This window comes from Anas acuta, chromosome Z, assembly GCF_963932015.1.
Source record: "Anas acuta chromosome Z, bAnaAcu1.1, whole genome shotgun sequence".
Classification (NCBI taxonomy): domain Eukaryota; kingdom Metazoa; phylum Chordata; class Aves; order Anseriformes; family Anatidae; genus Anas; species Anas acuta.
Window position 1 is genome coordinate 34667476 of NC_089017.1, and position 19071 is coordinate 34686546.

At 41.2% G+C, this 19071-nt stretch overlaps 1 long non-coding RNA gene across 1 annotated transcript; it reads left to right on the forward strand.

Annotated features, from left to right (window-relative positions):
- The first annotated feature begins 7791 nt into the window (after positions 1-7791).
- LOC137848307 (uncharacterized) lies at positions 7792-13960 on the forward strand. The gene is made up of 3 exons (XR_011091269.1): positions 7792-7870; positions 10860-10956; positions 13533-13960. It is a non-coding gene; the product is annotated as an uncharacterized lncRNA (long non-coding RNA).
- The last annotated feature ends 5111 nt before the right edge of the window (positions 13961-19071 follow it).

Sequence of the window (19071 nt, forward strand, 5' to 3'; positions counted from 1 at the left end):
GCACAATACACCTTCCAAAAACTCTTTGTCCCCTTTCCTTTTCTGTCAGGGCCAGGACTGTGGTAGTGCCCTGTGTTCCTCTGCTGTGACATTTACCTGTACACTTTGCAGTATTCACAGTATTTCTGTAACACAGCATTCACAGTTGTTAGTTTAGCTTTGTCTTGAAGTCAAAGATACAAACTTTCTCAGACCCTTCAATCTTGCTTCTCTGCCAGCGTCCCAAACAGAGGCCATGTGTGTTCAGACCTGAGCACCCACAATAAAAAACAGGAAGTTATTGTAATTTCCAGCGAAACACTTCACACTTGAGCAACCCACTCACAGCGTGTGGAAGTGGTGTGTCCAGAAACAGACTCTGAATGCCCACACAAACATATCCTCTGCTCCTCCCAGGGACACGTGCCAGGCCTCCCTGGAAACACTGTGAAATGAAAACTGGTGTCAAAAATATCTGGCAAAGGCTTCTTCCAGAACACTTCTTCTCAGGTAGTAGAAAAACTTTCCCACTTCAGAAATTAACTCATCTCATGTGGGTTTTTAATAAAACCAGTGGTCTTGAGCAGAACAGGTAATCTTTAAAAAAAATTTTTTTTTTTTCCTGTTTGACCTGTGGTTTCCAGAACAAGGAGACTTCTAGTACCTATTTCAGGGAAAGTACAGGGGTATAAACAATTAAGAAGAGAGGGCACCCCCAGCTCTGCTCTGAACTTTGGTGAAAGCTGCATTATCCCCTTGAAAAAGTTCACAAAATCTTCCTCTATTTTCAGGGTTCCCCATTCCATCTCCTCCTTCAAGGGATGAAGCCTTGACGAAATCCATGCTCTGCTTTTAGCATGTTTTGTATTTTCAGGTTTGTTTTTATACGTTTCAGGCTCCTTGGGTAGTTTCTTGCAGTATGGACTTCATCAGACTCCAGGCATGAGTGGATCTTTTCTCAGGGATTTGACAAATCCCAAAAGTGGCCCGTCAGACACAAGATCATCACAAACATGATGTGTCTTCTGTCTTCCTTTGCATTTTCCATTTGAAAAGATAACATTGTCATAATTCATTCTTTTTACTGTGTGCAGAACATCACAACTTGTTAGACAAATTAAGTATTTCACAAACAACTTCAGAAGCTATGTCAGCTTTCTTTATTTCTTTTATTTTCAAGGCTCTGTTCTTCATGCATGTATAATTAAGCACTCTTTTCCTTGTTTTCAGGGTGTTCCCTCTCTCCTACAGCTTCAACCTGCCCCAATCCCTATTTTGTATTTCTTAGTTTATTTTTATTCCTGATAGTCTAGACAAAAGACCGTGTTAAGAAGCAAAGAAATCCTTTTGGTTCCATGCTTTCTGTCTTCCATGAATTAGATTTTTGTCTGAAAAATGAGCACAGGTAGAGATAGGCCTAAGGCTGCCAGTTTTTGCAGCAAGTTAGCTCCTACAGAGTTGAAATGGTGCCTGTATAGCATCCAGCTTTTTCAGTCATCCCTTTTTCTCTTGTGCCTTAACATCTCTACCTTAGTGTGAGCCAAGCCCCACAGACACATGAACTTAAAAGCAAGGAGTTTATAGGCTAAAATCCAAACAAAACAACAACAACAAATAAGAACAAACTCTACAAGACAAAACGTAGCACCTTACAACTTTTCCCAGCTGGCTGGAAAAATTACGTGGCTTCTCATCAGAATAAAGTCTATAGGACTACAGCAAAATGGTCACTTGCTCAGAAGTATAACTAATAAAAAAAAAAAAATTGTCAAAGATTTTTCACAGTATTATATACAAAGATTTTTCTTTTCCTATTTTTAGCAGAAGGAAGAACCACATTTCTTCAGCCTTTTTAGATTTTTGATCTGTTACAGCTGCCAGTTGTATAACGATGATGTCTCACTTGAGATGACCAAAGCATTTTCCGACTGCTTCAGGAAAAACAAAACCTGACACACTGCATGCCGTTACGTTTTGTTATAAGGCAGCAACAGATTCAAAATGACTTCTGAAGAGATAAACACAGAAATTCCATGCTTGAAGTAAGAAAATTGAAAGAAATACCTTGCTTCTTGTGATTATTTTCCTCTTCCTCTGTTCCAGCACTGTTGTTGCAAGTTTCTTATAACACTAATTGCTCAGTTAAGACTGACTGCTATTTTCTCTTAGATGTAACCAAGACCAGTTACCCAGCTTTGACCATTATCTCTCCTCTCTCCTTCTGTTAAACCTAGACTGCAGGTTTTCGTTTTCAAAGTCTTTCATAGTCTCCTTCCCACAGAAAGGTTTTTCCTCCACATTGACATCAGCTTCCACACCCTTTAATCCTCTCACATGTAAGAAGGTCTCCATAATCATCCACGTTGTTTCTTGTTTATACTTCTTCACATTCCTCCTTAAAAGACAGTTGTTGTTTGATTTTTTTTTCTTTTTTTCTTTTCTATGAGACCTCTAATAGACTGACAACAGGAAACTGGTGTGCTGAGACCAACATAAGTCATGCAGGGTAGTTGCATTATATTTACTGCCTCTCTGTCTTTATTTATCTACCACCCTTTTTCTTAGGCAGAAAACATTTGGGAGAGGCAAGGATTTTTTTTCAGGGTGCAGTTTAATAGAGGTACTGATCTTTGATGATGTTTCCCAACTGCTATGGTAACATGCAAACAATAAGAAATAACAAAGAAATCAGCATCACTTCATTTGTTACATAGCAAGTACTGAAATTCTACATTGTTTGTCCACCGAATCTGTAGACAGAGCAAACTTTGCAGATCTTACTAGAGGCACACAAAAATGTTTAAAATACAAACTTACATTTTAATATCATTCTCTTGCCTTCTCTGTAAGAACTTACCTAGGATTTATCTCGTCAAAGACATACACAATTCTAATTTAAGTTTCTCTCTGGGGCCAAACTCTCATAACCAAAATCTTCGGAGACTTAAATGATCCCATTTCAGGCATATCTGCTGCAAAGTGTCTTTGACAGATGGCTGACTAATATCTCTACCTAATCTTCTAGAATAAATGGATTTATTCTTGATTCAAAGAGCACCAAGCTTGAGCAAGACAAATGATTCTCTCAGCATACATTTTAACAACATCTTCTGAAGCCAGATAAACACACCTAACATGAATTAGCTGCAATATCAAGGCAGCTGATTAGCTAAATGCCTCCAACATTTTAAAAATTTTATATATATAGAACCAAGTATTGTGCAGTATGCAGTATATACCAGTTTTGTGGCCAGATAGGCAGCTGATGCTGGTGACTCACCACTATCAGCACTCACCTGATTTCCCCACCAGTCTTGCAGATGGTGTGGCTTTTATGAGGAATGACAGAGCCACACATGCCACAGCTCTTCAGCCACCAAAGTTTATGTCCCCCTGTATTAAACTGGTTATTAATCTGGCAATTCCAGGTTGCTGCAAACTCTCAGGAGCCTGGGAAGTATCAGAAGTGTGTAATGGCAGTGGTGGGTGTGGATGGGCTGTTCTGAAGGGCAAAGGGAGAAGGTGAGCAGAAATGTAAATAGGGGGTTTTATTGGGAAGGCAACAGGATATGTGGCAGATACAGATACTTTGTGTACGAATTTGAGAAAGTATTAAAGTAATGAGAGCAATGGTTAGGTCAGATTTATTATTTTTTTTTGGGGGGGGGGGTAAATTAGATTTACAGATTAATTTAGAGGACTTGGAGGAGAAGGATAGAGAATTTCTGAAAGTCTAGTTAACTCAAATAGTGACAGGTAAAACACATCAAAATCTAGCACCAAAATCTAGCCAAGGGTCTTGAGAGAGTCAATATTTAAATGACATAAAAATTCCTGAAACCGGTGCAAACCCTCAGAGTGTCCCCTTCGGCTTTTTCTTCCAAGAAATGTGTGGAAGAGGATAGAATATTTTCCTTTATAATGAATTCATAAAAGCAGTTTGCACCTTGTTAACTCAGATTTCCTGAAGTCCTACCCTGTCCTCTCCTGCTGCTAAATGAATTAGGTTGCCCTCTTCATGTCAGGGAGGAGTGTAATCGTGTATATGTTAACCAGCCTCCCTCACAAGTGAGAAAAATATCAGGAGTGCCATTAATCATTTTATATGAGTGTTTGAGGTGTACAGAAGCCCTCTACAATGGCAGGTTTTAATTCCATTGGCACTTCCCCAGCTCAATCCTCACCAGACAACAAAGGGGCAAGCAGGGCACGATTGTGTTTGTTGCCTTTTAAGATGGGGAATGCAGAAACACACAATAAGGCAGAAGGCCAATTACATCTTGGTAAATCATGCTATTAAGTGAGCTTGCTTTAAGGACTAATTTGATTCACAGGCCTCAATTTGCCTTACTTTAATTTGACTCCTTTTGTACTTCCAGATTAACACTAGAGGAGCAGAAGGATGATGATTACATTCTAAGCTTTTCCATATTTTCTGCACCCCTAGCTACAGATACTCTCCTCTGCAGTGTTTGTTTTGAAATCCTGGAAAATACACTTTGTAAAAAGATCTCACCAAATGCCCAGGCACATCCAAACTTTCCACTGGATCTCAGACATTGGACACCGGTACTGTTTTGAGTTGGAACGGGATATCAGGGCTGGACAAGGAAATGAGGTCTTGTCAAACAGTTCAGTGTTCATATTTCAGTCTCGTCACACACATGTGTTACTGTTATTAACATGCTTTAATGTACTATAATCACACATGGCATTTTGCAAGTCAAATTAGACAGAAAGCCTGGCATCTACTTCCTTCATATTTATCTTCAGTATGAAAAATGCCGGTAGTTTGAGCTAATCCAATTATGCCACGACAATTAAACTGTGTAACTGCCATGGTGTATCTGCAATGCCTTGTGCCCATTGTCTCCAGTGCTTCACAGTGCAAATTGGCTCTGATCTGGCTTATGAGCCAGTTTCTGCAACTGCTGTAATCACCCTTCTCTGGAAGAACCTCATGCTGTAGGAATATTTCCTCTGGTTTTCACTGGGCTTCTCACAGGCACAACTCTGCATAAGGTCCAGGTCTGTCTTCGTTAGGACATGACTGCCCTGCACAACAGGGCAGCATTAACAGAGCCATGCAGTCATGCCCAGTTCAGCGTCAATATCTGGCTTTTTGCAGCCCTTGCATACAATACACTTCTTGTTCCCAGGGGTTAGTCCTGGTTAGCCCCTATGGGCAGAGCTATGTCATAAATCAAGCAGAAAATGCTCAAAGTTTTGCTTCTCTGTATACTACATAGATGCAGTAAGACGAATAAGGAATCCCCTTTTGTGCTGCTTAGTAAGCGATGACACGTAGTGGGGAGAGTGGCTAAAAGGAGTATACATGTGCAATATTTTTCTGAGGGATTTAATTTCTAACAGAAAACCAAAATGAGGTTGGGCAGAGGGTACTAGTATCCAGTGACCGTGCTGGCTGTTTCTGCTGCCATACAGCATATGTGCCCTTTGGGGAGGTAGAAAGATGAGCAGAAAAATGTCATGACAGTTTTATTTGATTTTTCTGATTGCTATGATGTTGCACTATTAGCAACAAACTGCAATTTCCAAGTGAAGCAGTGGGGAAAGCTCCTGCCACTGCCATCTGTAGTATGAACCACATGCATACATCAGCACAGCAGATACATCTCCGCACTTCTTAGAACGGCTTACAGAAGAATTTTTTTCTTCTGTTCTGTTGGACTGGTTCTGTGTAAAGTTTTGGAGGGCTCTGCTCTGAGCAGCCTGGTATGGTTTAGTACTAACAAAGTACATGTTTTTGGCACATTGTTCTGGAATATTGTGTCTTCATTCAGTATATTTCCTCTTCCCTGTTGCTTCCAGTGATTAATGCCCCAAAATTTCATGCAGAAACCACACAGCTGCTGCTGCTTGGTTTGCTGGAGGTTGGTGACTGGTCTTACTGAGGAGAGTAAGAAAGGCACCTGAGTTTTTTAAGGACCTTGTGGTTGATCTGGTGCTGATTCATCAGCAAGCACTTCTGGGACTCAGCACAGGAACTGTGCTGCAGCTGAGCTCAGCAAGATCAGCTGGTCCTGAAGCTGGTCATGCAGAACCATGAGAACAGACCAGAGGAGATCACTCTGCTGTGTGTGTGCAGTCAGCATCCATCTGCACTGCTGTTACTTCTAGGTAAAGATTTAGCTAGCCACTGAAATGAGCAATTAAAAAAAATAAATTAATTAATTAACAATTCTTCAGTTTGCAGATTGTCAATAGTATGGAAAAGAACAGGAGGTCAGTCTCAGAAAAGGCAAATCTGGACATGAGGTCACAGCACACTAAAGCAGGCTCTTCCTTTGTGGGTGGCAATGAAAAGACTCCAGGATCCCTCTGTCACATTAGAAGCAGCAGCCTACTTTATTACAATTGTTATTGTTTAATAAATTTTCTAGGCCTTATTTAATTGCCTGTAAAGGAAAGCCAGCTGCTATAAGGAAGCAAGCTCTAGCTGCACATCACCATGATTTCATGAAGAGGAGTAAAAGAAACAGTCAAGAATGACATTTTCATGTAAAGTTATAAAACAAACTAAATCCCAGTGATTTGTTTCTCTGTTTGTAAAAACTCTGGCACCAGCAAACTTCAACTTCCTCTGCAGGGGAAAAAACAAAACAAAACAAAAAAATGTATACTGGGGAAATAAACTGAACATAAAAAGCTCAGGTTTACAGCTAATTAACTTTTTATTATAGCTAGCAGGTCTGACTTCTGTCTGTTTTTTTAAACCAGTGGGTTAGCAGATACCCTACAGTCCTTAAACATTGGCTAGAAGCCTTGCTAGTGACCTGGTAGCCAACTGTTGGCCTCTGAAGGCCAAGGGCATTGAACATTGTTTTCAGCTGCCAACTCTGTCCTTCATCAACACAGAGTGCCAGCCACTGCGACTTCTCAGTCGGTAAAAATGGTCAGGTGGAGAGGTCTGAAGAGGATATCAGTGCTTGATCCATGCCAGAAGATACATCTTTCCAAGAATTACTTCTTTATCCTCATGCCACGGGGCTTGTCACTCACTTGTGGAAGAGAGGAAGCCAGTAGGTACAGGACGGAGGGAGTGCAAAGTGAGATGGGCAACCTCGTGGTTGTAGTTACTGCAGATAATCCTGCTGGAAAGCATTCTTTCCGCACACACATGTCTAAAGGAGTTCCCTCACATAAAACAAATCTACTTCACCTGTAGACCGGAGATATCACAGGAGAAGACTTTATGTGGTGGAACTCTCCCACTGCCCTGCTAAAGATAAGTAATTATGAAATTAACTTTGAGAGAAGGAGAAGAAATGAATATTATTCAACATTTCATATCCAAAGTTGGTTTTGGTTCTGGACAAAACCACATAGTAACATTAAAAACAATCGGTTCACCAGGTGTTTGATTTTATGGACTCAGGCCAAAAGTTGGTGAGTCTTGAATAGAAGAGCATATGTTCTCATCTGCTTTGTTTTCTTTAGGCCAAACAAGTCTTGTTATCACCCTGTTCTAGACCTGGCTTCTCCATAAGCCCTGTGGAATTTACAAATGTCAGTCTGAACTACAACCTTCTGGTTAGACAAGCTGATTAGGCTATTGAAAAAATTATTGGTATATACAAAGAAAATCTATTATGACATACCTACAAAGTACCCTAACTTCCTCAAACTAAAAAAAAAAAACAACAAACTATCTCCCACCCTCAAAGTCCATTGTCTCATCATCCATTATCAGTTCCAATATTTTATTTTATTTTATTTTATTTTATTTTATTTTATTTTATTTTATTTTATTTTATTTTATTTTATTTTATTTTATTTTATTTTCCGTACAGGGGCAGTGTTCGGCCACTGCTAGTCAAAGACCAAGAGCCCCCCTGTTCCAGAGGCTGGGGAATAGAACTGTTTTGAGGTAAGCATGATGGTTTTGTTATTAACTTTAAGACAGGAACATGAAGAATGGGAAATACTAATGGGATTTCTAAAGAGGATACAGGGCTCCAGTAAACAGAAGGAGAAACAACATAAATCAAATTCCTAAAACCTTCCTTCTGGTCCATTATCCATTCACTTCAGTGAAAATATCTCTGAGATAGGATGTGGTATATATTGTTCTGTGTGTAACTCCAAGTTCATCTTTTTTAAATGGATTTGCTTTCAGATAAATGAAGAAAAGCCAAACATTGGCTTAATTGAGTTTAAAGAGTTTGAAAATGCATAGGAGCAAAGTTTCCCCTAATTCTAACCCAACAGCTGTCTTCCAGCTTTTCCTGATCTTAGCCCTGGTTGGGACCAGAGACAACAGAAAATTAGAAAGTGAACTCTGTTTTCTGAATCATTTAATAGCATTTCGAATGTGTCTTCTGATTTATATTCTGCAAGTACCAATATACTTCTATGGTAAATCATATCTTTGAACCCCTTTAAGGTTCAGGTATGTTACTGAATGGTATCTCAGCTATTCAAACAAGAACAATAATAAACACTTCCATTAAAGCTGCACTGTAACAGTCAAGTTATTGAAGGTCATTCACAACCTGCCTGGATGCCATCCTGTGCAATGTGCTCTGGGTGATCCTGCTCAACAAGGGGTTGGAGCAGGTGATCTTCAGAGGTCCCTTCCAACCCCTGCCTGTTCTGTGATTCTGATTCTGTGAGATTAAAAGAAGCTCTTTGCTGCTTCAGGTCAGCGATCAGGGTAACGATGGTTTCATCACCCATTTCCAGCTGGGTGTGTTTGATATGCACACTGTTGCAGCGTAACATTAGTGTTGGAGCTAGGGAAGCCAGTATATTTGTGGTTGGAGTAAAACTGTCTCCACCCAAAGAGCTGCAGGAAGATGTGCTCAGGATGGAGCGGTAGCTCGTCACACGTTTTGAACTAGGAAGGTTTATCACCTACTCTGCAGAAGAGTACGGTTACAATTAGGCTTAGGGCTAGGGAATTTAAAAAAAAACTTGGAGCTGAAATGCCAACAACATCCTGCTCATCCCAGAGAGCTGGAATGACAGCTGGACTCAGAACAAGCATGTAGCTCAGTCTACATCTGGAGTCAGGAACTGGTCTTATATTCTGCAAGGAAAGCTGAGGTGTAAGGTCAGGAGCAAAGTTATGTGGCTGAGTTCCTCTGTATGATCTTTGGAGTGATGTGTAATTGAAGAAAATAAACTATTATTTTGAATAGTCTACATGTATTCTACTCTGAGAATTAAAAAATAATAATAATTAAAAGGGTATTTTTTGTTTAAATTACATAGAAATTAAATTATTCAAATGCCATTGTTGTCTTTAGACATTGCAGAATGTATCAGGTGAGAGACGATGAGTGTTTAGTAAGAGTCCAGAATGAACAAAATACTGTGAACAGAATTCTCTGCTAATTTGTATCAGATGCTACGCTATAGGTGTAAATGAAAGCAAATGAAAGCAAAATTACCCCTCTTAACAGCTAAATAACATGATCAATCATTTATAGATAAGTAAACTCCTAAATCTTATATGATTTGTAAATAAGTACCTCTTACTTGTAGACATGAACAAACCAAGAAGCCACTGACAATTTCAGAAAACCTTTTCAATGGATGAAGTCTCTTTGCCTTATTGTTTATGTCCCTATCACAATCCATAGTTAATATTTCTTTGAGATACCAGCTGTAAAAGAAGCAGGAGAATGCCCATGTGTTCATATGCAACTTCACCATCCAGAGGACTGCATAATGGAAAAAAATGGAGGTTGCCATGGTAAAATATTATTTGTGTACAAATAAATGCCCTGTGGTCAGTTTCTCCCCCAGATGACAGTGCTTTTGCAGAACTTGGAAGAAAACAGAGGAGAAAGCCAAATATGAGGAGATGTGCAGAAATGGAAAATGGAAAAAAAAAAAAAAAGGGAAAAAAAAAAAAGGAAATGAGACAGAAGAAAAGGAAGATTTGTTCAATACTGTTTAAAACCTTTAGATCCTATTTTTTCAGGCTTTTTGACATTGATCTGCATAATCCTTATATTGCTGTAACGTAGCTTCCCAAGGACTTCATAAGGCTGTCACTGGAGTAACAAATCTGCCTGGCAGGGGCAAAGTAACTGCCCAAAACAGTGCAGAAATCCTGCAGGGGAGGCTTGCCATGTTCATGAGCCTCTAGCAGATGTTCAGGAACTTTGTACAGCTCAGTAGCTCAGCTCCTGTGTCAGGAGCCTTCTGTCTCCTGAGTCAGCAAAGTTTTGGCAGATACAATGTCTGTGCTGTATCCTTGGGTGTTGGAGTCCTAGAGCTGGGAGGTATTGCATTTACCTGCCTGCCAGGCTAAGATTTTGTGTGGCTTGAAGTAATCTGTCTCTTACCTCCTCCTGCCTTCTTCAGAGCATTCTCTTTGCCATCTCTAGCACTAATTGTCCTTTTGAAACATACTGAGCAGAGCAAAGACATATGTAAAAAGGGAAGACATGATCTTAGCAACAGCTGTTACAAATGCAATATCAAATAGGAAGTGTATGAGAGAAAAGGATAAAATAAAGCATATAGCACTTTTCCAAGGAGGCTATGGCTGAAGTTTTACGGATTCATGTCAAAGTGAATAATAGTCTATCTGACTGCAACTGGAAAGGAACACTTACACTGGAAATCATTGATTATGACCAAAAAATAATAATAATAATAATTTTTAAAGTGCAGCTTCACTTCTGCAAACGTTATGAATGAGGCAGCTCCAGCTGCTCCCTGGTTTCTAGTTTGACGCATACCATCAATGTACAGAACACAAGGTAGATTTACACCTAAAGCTGTACAGGCAAGTATCGCCATGGGGTTCCCCCCCACCTGTTCAAGTTACATGCCAGCATTTCAACAGAAATTACATACAACAATGAAAAATCTCTGTAATGTATCACTTACTTTGATTACAGGTCACAACTTGCTACTTACCTAACGAAAAACCTGAATGACAGCACAGCAGTGCTCCTGCACAACCCACCAACACCAACATTCTGCTTGTTCCACCGGGTAGGTTGCCTCTTTGTTTTCCTGCTGCAGTGATTTGTTTTGATCTCTGAATTTTGCAGCACTTAAGCAGCATCAAAAGATCTTTAAGAAGGCAGCTATTTCCATGGCATGAGAAGAGGAATTCATGGAAAAAGAAAGGAGAGGGATAAAAGAGGTGGTTAGCTATTGTTTGGAATAATCCATTTCATTTCTCAGCAAGAAGGAAGCATGCTAATGAACACAGATGTTTATATTTTCATCTCTGTTTAAACATTGAAGGCCTGATTGTTTTTTTTTTGCCCAAGTTTTGTACTTCAGCACAGTTATTCCTGATTTACCCTGCTGTTGGTGTGAGGAGAGTGAGGATCCTCAGCTTGAAACATTATACAGCCCAAGATAAGTGGGCTATAATCCAAATAACAGATGTAAATGTCTTAAACCTTAGAGTATTAGAAAAATCTTTATATGTTCCAATCCTTTAAAGCTGATCCATGAAGAAACAGCACCCCTTTGGTCATCCCCCGTTCACTTTCCAACCAAGAAGCCCTTCCAATTTAAAAATCTGCAAGGATAAAATTGCATTCCTTAGGTTAAAATATTTTTTCCCCAGGAATTACTTAGATGCAACTGTCAGACATTATGAATTCTCACTATTCTGACTCACACTGATCAACTCTAAACAAAAAAAGACAGCCAAAAAAAAAAAAATCTAGAAACTTTAGAGGCTCTCCTTCCTGTTTTTAAAGCTAGCAAACAGATGAGGCTATTTCTTCTAAACTTCTTCACTCAGACAAAAAAAGCAAAGCCAAAATTACACCCCTTCTTGTGGCTGCGGCTTGCACTGTCAGCTGGTTTGATCGATGTCTGCAAACAATCTGTGCCTGCACGCTGGGCATCTCACACCAGGCCAGAATGATCAGATGTGCAGGGAGCGCTCTTTGCATCAAACGCTGCATTTTGTTTTCCTTTTGTGGCAAACACGTTTCTGTTGCCAGCAAGATGACAGCTCTGCGGCTTCCTTGTAGCCATGTAGAGACAAAAGCAGCGATGGTTTTAGTCTATAGTACAGTCCAAAGGGGAAAGTGACTAATAATGACATTGGGTATGATATTGCCACAACAATGTGTTGTCATGGACTGAGTCCTATGGCTGGCTTACAAAGTACGTTTATTTCTCTTTGAATTGTGCTCTTCTCTGATTAGGAATACCCCATTGTTTATTTCCAGCATAATGACAAGATGGATTCAACACCTGGCAAGCTGCCAGATTCCGTATTTCCATTAGTTTCTAGATATGAGTTGTTTCCTGATCTTCTTCTGAGACATGCTGTCTGCTTCACTAAGGCTCTTTATGTTGTTTCCCCTGCATCACCCCATAGCTAAAGCTCACACACAGATTTATGGTTATGATGTGCCATTTTCTGCTACCTGCAAGGGAACAAACCAGAATAAGTGGTGAGGTATAACGTTATGGTTGGATCAACAAGAGCTGATCTTCAGCAGAGATCCAGAGCAGGGGTCCCACTCAGATTTGACAATTTCATCAGCTTCTGCGACCTGACTGTGGGCCACCTACTGCTTGTACATGCTCCACCTTTGCCAAACACTGGAGCACTTAATTCTTTGTCCAGACCCAGTGCTATGAAAAAGGAGAACTAGGCTCTGTCAGCATAAACACAGCACAGTAGCCTTCATCTCCTGGTTAACTCTCCATTGACTTCCTTTATACAGATGTGACCTCATCTAAGAGCCTGGAAAAGGTCATCCTAACTGACCAGGTGGTCATAACAGCATGAGTGGATAGTGCACATCACTCTAAGTTGTATGACAGCATACTGTCACCAAATCACCCTCCACAGATCAGAGAATCCACGGGGTGAAAGGGCCATAGCAGTGTTCCCACTATTTAAGTTCGACACACTGGAGAAGACAGCAAGCAGGAACCTGTACTGCTGCTGCTTGTACTGCACCGTGCACACAGAGCAAAAGAAAGGAAAGCCAGCTTGTGGGGCATCAGCATTAAATTTACCTCTCAGATACCAGGCCTTCTCCCAGAGCAGAATCAATATTAAATCCCTTTTCTTTCTTCCTTCACATCTTCTGCCTCCCTTTTGTGGCTGTGGCTACGGATAGACCCCATTCAGCCACAGGTGGAAGCGGCGCATGCTGAAGCACTTCAGGTCAGGCCTCTCAGCCTACCCCAGCAGAAGTTTTCCCAACCAGAATAGGAGAAGCGCATGCTGGGAAATTTCATTAGAGAAAACTAACATATCTCAGTAGTCATTACACAGAAAATAGTTGTTATGAGGATGAGGTGAATCTTTTTTTTTTTTTCAATTTACTTTTTTTAATAAATAAAATTTTGCTGGCCAAGCAATTGTGTCTTTGGAAAACCAGCTAGGTATTGTGGGCACCGCTAACCTTCTGAGTTTGGTGACTGCTGAGCTGGGTTTTTAGTGTTGTCCTGGGAAATGCAGTATCTCAGCTCATCCTTCTGATTTGAACTGGGATTCCCCATGCCCTGGAGGAATGCCTTAGCCACTGGGACATGGAGCATTTTGGATTTAAGCACCTCTCAGATGTTGCCTCTCCTCACAGGTTAATATCTCCAGCCCTTAGCTGTCTTCATCCCTTTCTGCTGTGTTAACTCCGGTTTACTTGTGTATGTCCTGGGGGAGGTACCACCAGACACAGGGTGATGGACGTGGTCAAACAAGAGCTGAGTAAAGGGACACTGCTCCAGGAGGCGGGATCTTTCCTCATTTCCAGTGACATTTAAGAGTCTTCCAAGGAAAGATCTTTGTTCAAGACCATGGATGGGGTTCAAAAACTTTTGGATTTGAACTTCGGGATTTGAACTTCAGCCTGAACTTCAGGATTTGTCACTTCTGGGTTACTGCACACAGATAGGGTGTGGACACTTCCTCCTCCTCTGTTTTGCTAATCCAGCCTTCTGTTTCTGCTTTTCCTGTGTTTGTATAAAAATACCCCAAAGCAAAGATATTAAATTTTGATCAAATCAGTAATCTCATTCAGCTTTTAAAAAATCAGATCAAATCAAATAAAGAACAAGTTCTCATTTTTGGGAGTGGGGGAAGTGTGTGTGGGGGGGGAGAGGTCATTAAAAAATGCATCCCATGGGACTTCTGTTTGCCAGCTCTGTGGAAAAGAGTTTGGTGACTAGAGACCTTGCTAAATAGACTGTGAAACTCGATAAGACCCCCTGAAAATCCTTTCCAATTTTCAGGAAAAAGTAGTAGAGCTAATGTCCATCACCCTTCATGTTCCTCCTCCTGTTCTCTCCATCTGTGTCAGTAGTCTCTGTGAGAGCCTGGACTGCACCTTGCTGTACACTTGCAAAGCAGTTTCCATACCTCTCACATACCTTATCGTGCACCTGCTTCACAATCAAAAGGAGTATTTACACTGTATAACTTAGTGCCTTTCATTAAGCAACAGACTAATCGCATCCCGCTGTGCTAAAGTTCCTGCCAAATTAGTCAGGAAGTATCATGTAGCAACTCATGAATTTCCCAAATTTTCCTTTAATCAAATTATTACAAAGAGAACCATTCTTCAAACAGCTATGTTAAACAACTGTGTCTTGCAGCTGATGTTGCTATAATCTTGAACAGATCACCCTTTAAAATTTGTTAATCAATTAGGTTTCCTCTTTGCAACGTCTTTATGAATAAGCTTTTGGGAAGCTTGCTGTGAAGTCTGTTTTGGAATATATTATGATTTTGATGGCAGATTCATATCACAGAACCACAGAAGTTGGCAGGCACCTCTGGAGGTTATCTACTCCAGCCACTCAGGCAGGGTCAGCTACAGCAGGCTGGCCAGGATGATGTCCAGTTGGGCTTTGAATAAGTCCAAGAACTGAGACTGCACAGTCTGTCTAGGCAACTTGCTCCAATGTTTAGTCATCCAAACAACAAAAAGGGCCTCTTTCTTCTGTTTAAGTGGAATTTCCCATGTTTCTGCTTGCATCCATTTCCTCTTGCCTTATCGCCGACCAACACCGCAAGTTTGACACGGATTTCTTTACTCCTCCCATCAGGTAGTCATGCACACTGAAGCACACCATCTCATAGTCACTGCAGCCAGGCTGCTCCCAACTTCCACACTCCTGACCTCATTTTCTTTGGAAATATGAGGTGCAGCAGAGCTCCTCCCCTCCCAGGTTCCTCACTGTGTTGCCATCAGTGTGGTCCAGAAGGCTCCTGGAGTGCCCTGTGGTGTTGACGCCCCAGCAGATATCAGGTGGTTGGAGTCACACATAATGACCAGGGCCTGCAAAAGTGAGGCTTCTTCCAGATGTCTGTGGCAGACCTCGCCTGCTTCTTTCTCCTGAGCATATGTTCTATAGCAGGAACTTGCCCACAGCAACATCCATTTGTGTCTGATGTCCCAAGGTGCATTTCCACAATTTCCTGCTGCTTTCTTGTATAAGAGGAAACTCCATCTCTTCACACACCTGGCTGCCTTTCTTAATAACCCTGTATCCATATGCATCACAGAAATCCAGCTATGTGAGTTCACTCAATGCATCCCTACGACTGCAATGAGACCATTGAGCTGCAACTGCACACAGACCTCTAATTCCTCCTGTCTGATCCCCATGCTGCAATGGATTATTAAATGGTAAAGAGTGCATATGAAATAAAGTATCTCATTTCAAAATCTTTTTCATCCTTCTTATTTACAATCTTTCAAGAAATAAAATATCATAACCACTAAGCAAACAGCTGTGATTTTCCCCCAGCTTAATTCAAAGACTTCTGGACACACAAGGCATTATACAGAGAAAGGTCTACTTACACAGGTAGGTGAGGGGGACAGAAAAGGAAGATGAGACTGGCTGCAGGAGTGAAGACATCCAAGCATGTGCTGCAGCTATTTTTTATAAAGTCGAATCACATGTAGCAGCCTCACTTTCCCTTGTGTTATTAATTGGCACATTGTGATGTTTGTAAAGAAATAGATTGGCTTTTGATCAGATATGAAAACTGAGATATTTCTGCCCTGATGGAAAAGCTGCAGCTTGCAAGGCAAACCTGTGCCACAACAGCAGCAACTGTGGGCAAAAACAGATGGACAATAACTCTGATTGGCATTGTTTCCTACATACATCCAACAGAAGTTTATTTTAGGCAAGCATAGGAGGCAACCAACAATGCCAGGTTTCAAAAAATCAACAGGCCTTGGTTATCTCTGTAGTGTACCAGCCTCATGTTTGCAGCCACCTAATCCATCAGAGCTTTAGCAATCAACCTCAACTGCCAGTGCTATTTGCTATTGAGTTTGCTATTATGCAGCATCATTCCACTTCCTGGCACTCCATTAATTTTGTACTTCATACGACTATGTTATTCACTTCAAAAACTGCCTTATGTTCTTTAATAATATATTATGATGCTGCTTAAAATTTGGAAATGACAGTTACAGACAGCTGTATAACCAAAAAGGCAATCTATAACCAAAATGCCAGTGACTGGTTTGTTTCATTAAAGATCCTGGAAAGGAGGTATGCACAACACAATATAATGTATTTTATTAATTCTTATTCAGCAAAGCCCCAGTACAAAAGCTAGGAAGAAAGCCAGCATCTAAATGTTATCTTTTTCTTTTCTTTTCTTTTTTCCATATCTAATATTGAGGTCAACTCCCACGTTTAGATAAGTGTGTTCAACTTTCAGAACGAGTGCATTTTAATTTGCAGTTTTGCATACATTCAGAATGCCAAAACCTAGCAAATTCTAAGCTAAAGGTGTCCAGTCTTAACTTCAGCTAATGTTTCTGTGACTGAAGTTAAAACCAGTAGGAGAATCATTAGGTATATATATAACCCATATATTTTTATGGCTATGTAGCATGTGTTTAAGTGGGTAGAAAATGTTCAAGTAGAGATTTTCTCTCCCACTAGGCCAATTGATAAAGTGGAAAAATGTATTTTTTTATTGTCCTGCCTGTGTCCTTAGACCACCTTAGCTACAGCATGGTTGCTCTAGATCATCTTGTGGATGCAGAGTTAGAATAGCCATTAGAGCATAGGCAAAAGTCAGCATGTTCAAATTTCAGGGATTCCTATTGATAATATCTCTGCCTTGGATTATCAGACTGATAAGTTTTATTTGTGGTTTAAGATTTGAACAGCCTCTAGATTGCATGTGACCAAGTGTGACAGATTGTCCTGTCTCTAAGACAGTTATGCCAAAAGCCCACCGGAACCCTTTTGGGTCCTTGAAATATCCTCTTCTAAGATAGTCTATGCCAAGGACGCATGGAGCATCCAGGCCAGTCACGATATGGTGCTTTTGCCACTCATTCCTAGTCAGACTCACTTCAGCCTACAATATAGTTAACTGCTGAGATCCCCCAGTCACCCCATAAATACAGATGGGCTCTGGCCCTTTTTAGCTTGATGGCATTAGAGTACATTGTGCACCGGTGTCTACTAAAGCCTTATACTTCTGTGCGTCTGACGTGCCAGGCCATCGAATCCACACAGTCCAATAAACTCAATTGTCCCTTTCCTCCCCCTGGCTTTCCTCCCCCCAGAGCTCCCCCTGTCCTGGTCAGAATCTTTGTTTCTGTGTTTGAAGGATTGCCTGCTGGAAGCTGGAGCAGCAAACTTTTCAGAGAACCCCTTTTTCCCAATTGTTTTCTTTTGCAACTCCCATACCCATGCCTCTAGGGTCGTGATAGATTTTCCATCCCGTTTTCTCATGTCCTCTCCATGGTCTCGTAGGTAAAACCACAGGGTGGCACGGGTTGTATACCCACCATATCATCTTCCTTGAGTGGATGGATGCTTACGCTGATAGCTGACACTGGTTTGTACAGGTGGGGAGGAAATTAATCTCTCCTCAAGTTGCTGGAACTTTTCAGACAGTTTCTCCAAAGTATTCTCTTTTAGTTGGTGGACACTGGTTTGTTCAGGTGGGGAGGAAGATGAATTCTCTTTAAGTTGGTGGAACTCTTCAGAAAGTTTCTCCACAGCTGAGATGCAGGCCTGTAAGAAAGAGGAGAAACTTTCTTCATACTGCCAGAGTTGTTTAGCCACTTCATCCACTGTGGGTTCCTCATCCTCTTTCCAGGCCGTTATTGCCAATGAGCTGGCATATGATGATGGTGCACTCCGTACAAACTTCTGCCACATGGGTTATGTACATCTGACTTCATCTGGATCTGTGGCTGTTTGTCCTAGGTCTGGGTCCTCATAAATCACCCCCCGTACGGCTAATTCCCTCAGGTACTGGGTTCCCTTCTCCATAGTGGTCCACTTGCCTGGTAGACATACAAGTTCTTCCTTGAAGAGATACCTTTCCCTCACAGCTGACAGGAGATGGCTCCAGAGGCTGTAAGATTGTGCTCCGTCTCCAATTGCTTTGTCAATGCCTGAGTCCCTAGCAAGGGATCCCAGCTGCCTGGCTTGCTTGCCATCTAATTCCACACAATTGTCTCCATTGTCCCAGCACTGGAGCAGCCAGGTGACAAGCTGCTCAACTATGCAGGGATCAAAATCTTTTTGCACATCTCATAGCTCACACTGGTATAGGTTTCGGGTAGTTACTGTTGATTTTTCATCATCCTCATCCCCATCCTCCTGCATCCCTGATGGCCCAGCCTCATCTTCTCTGTACCTAGACCTAGCAGAAGACTCTCTGCACTCTAAATGACTTGAACCATTTTTTCACTTTCTCTACAGAGGAAACTTGCACTGCTACAGCTCGTTTCTCTGACTTAGCCACAGGAGCTGGAGTGGCTGCAGAAGCTGGAACTGGAGCTGCTGCAGGAGCTGGAGCAACTGAAGGGTACATCATAGGGGTTGGAGTGTCTGCAGGGTCTGTCACTAGGTTGATAGCATTAATTGCAGCTCGATAGACATGGGCCAGACCCCAGCATATTACAGTGATTTATGTCACTTTGGAACTGCCAGAGTCATGACACCCTTTTTTCAAGCATTCTACCATTTTTTTTAGGATTTTGCAGTTGTTCAGGGGTGAATTTCCAAAACACTAGAGGTGCCCACTGCTCTAGAAACCTGCCTATATCCTCCCACACTCCCTGCCACTCACAACTATCCTGCCTCAGGACAGATATCTGAGTGAGATTCCTAAGTAGTTGTTTT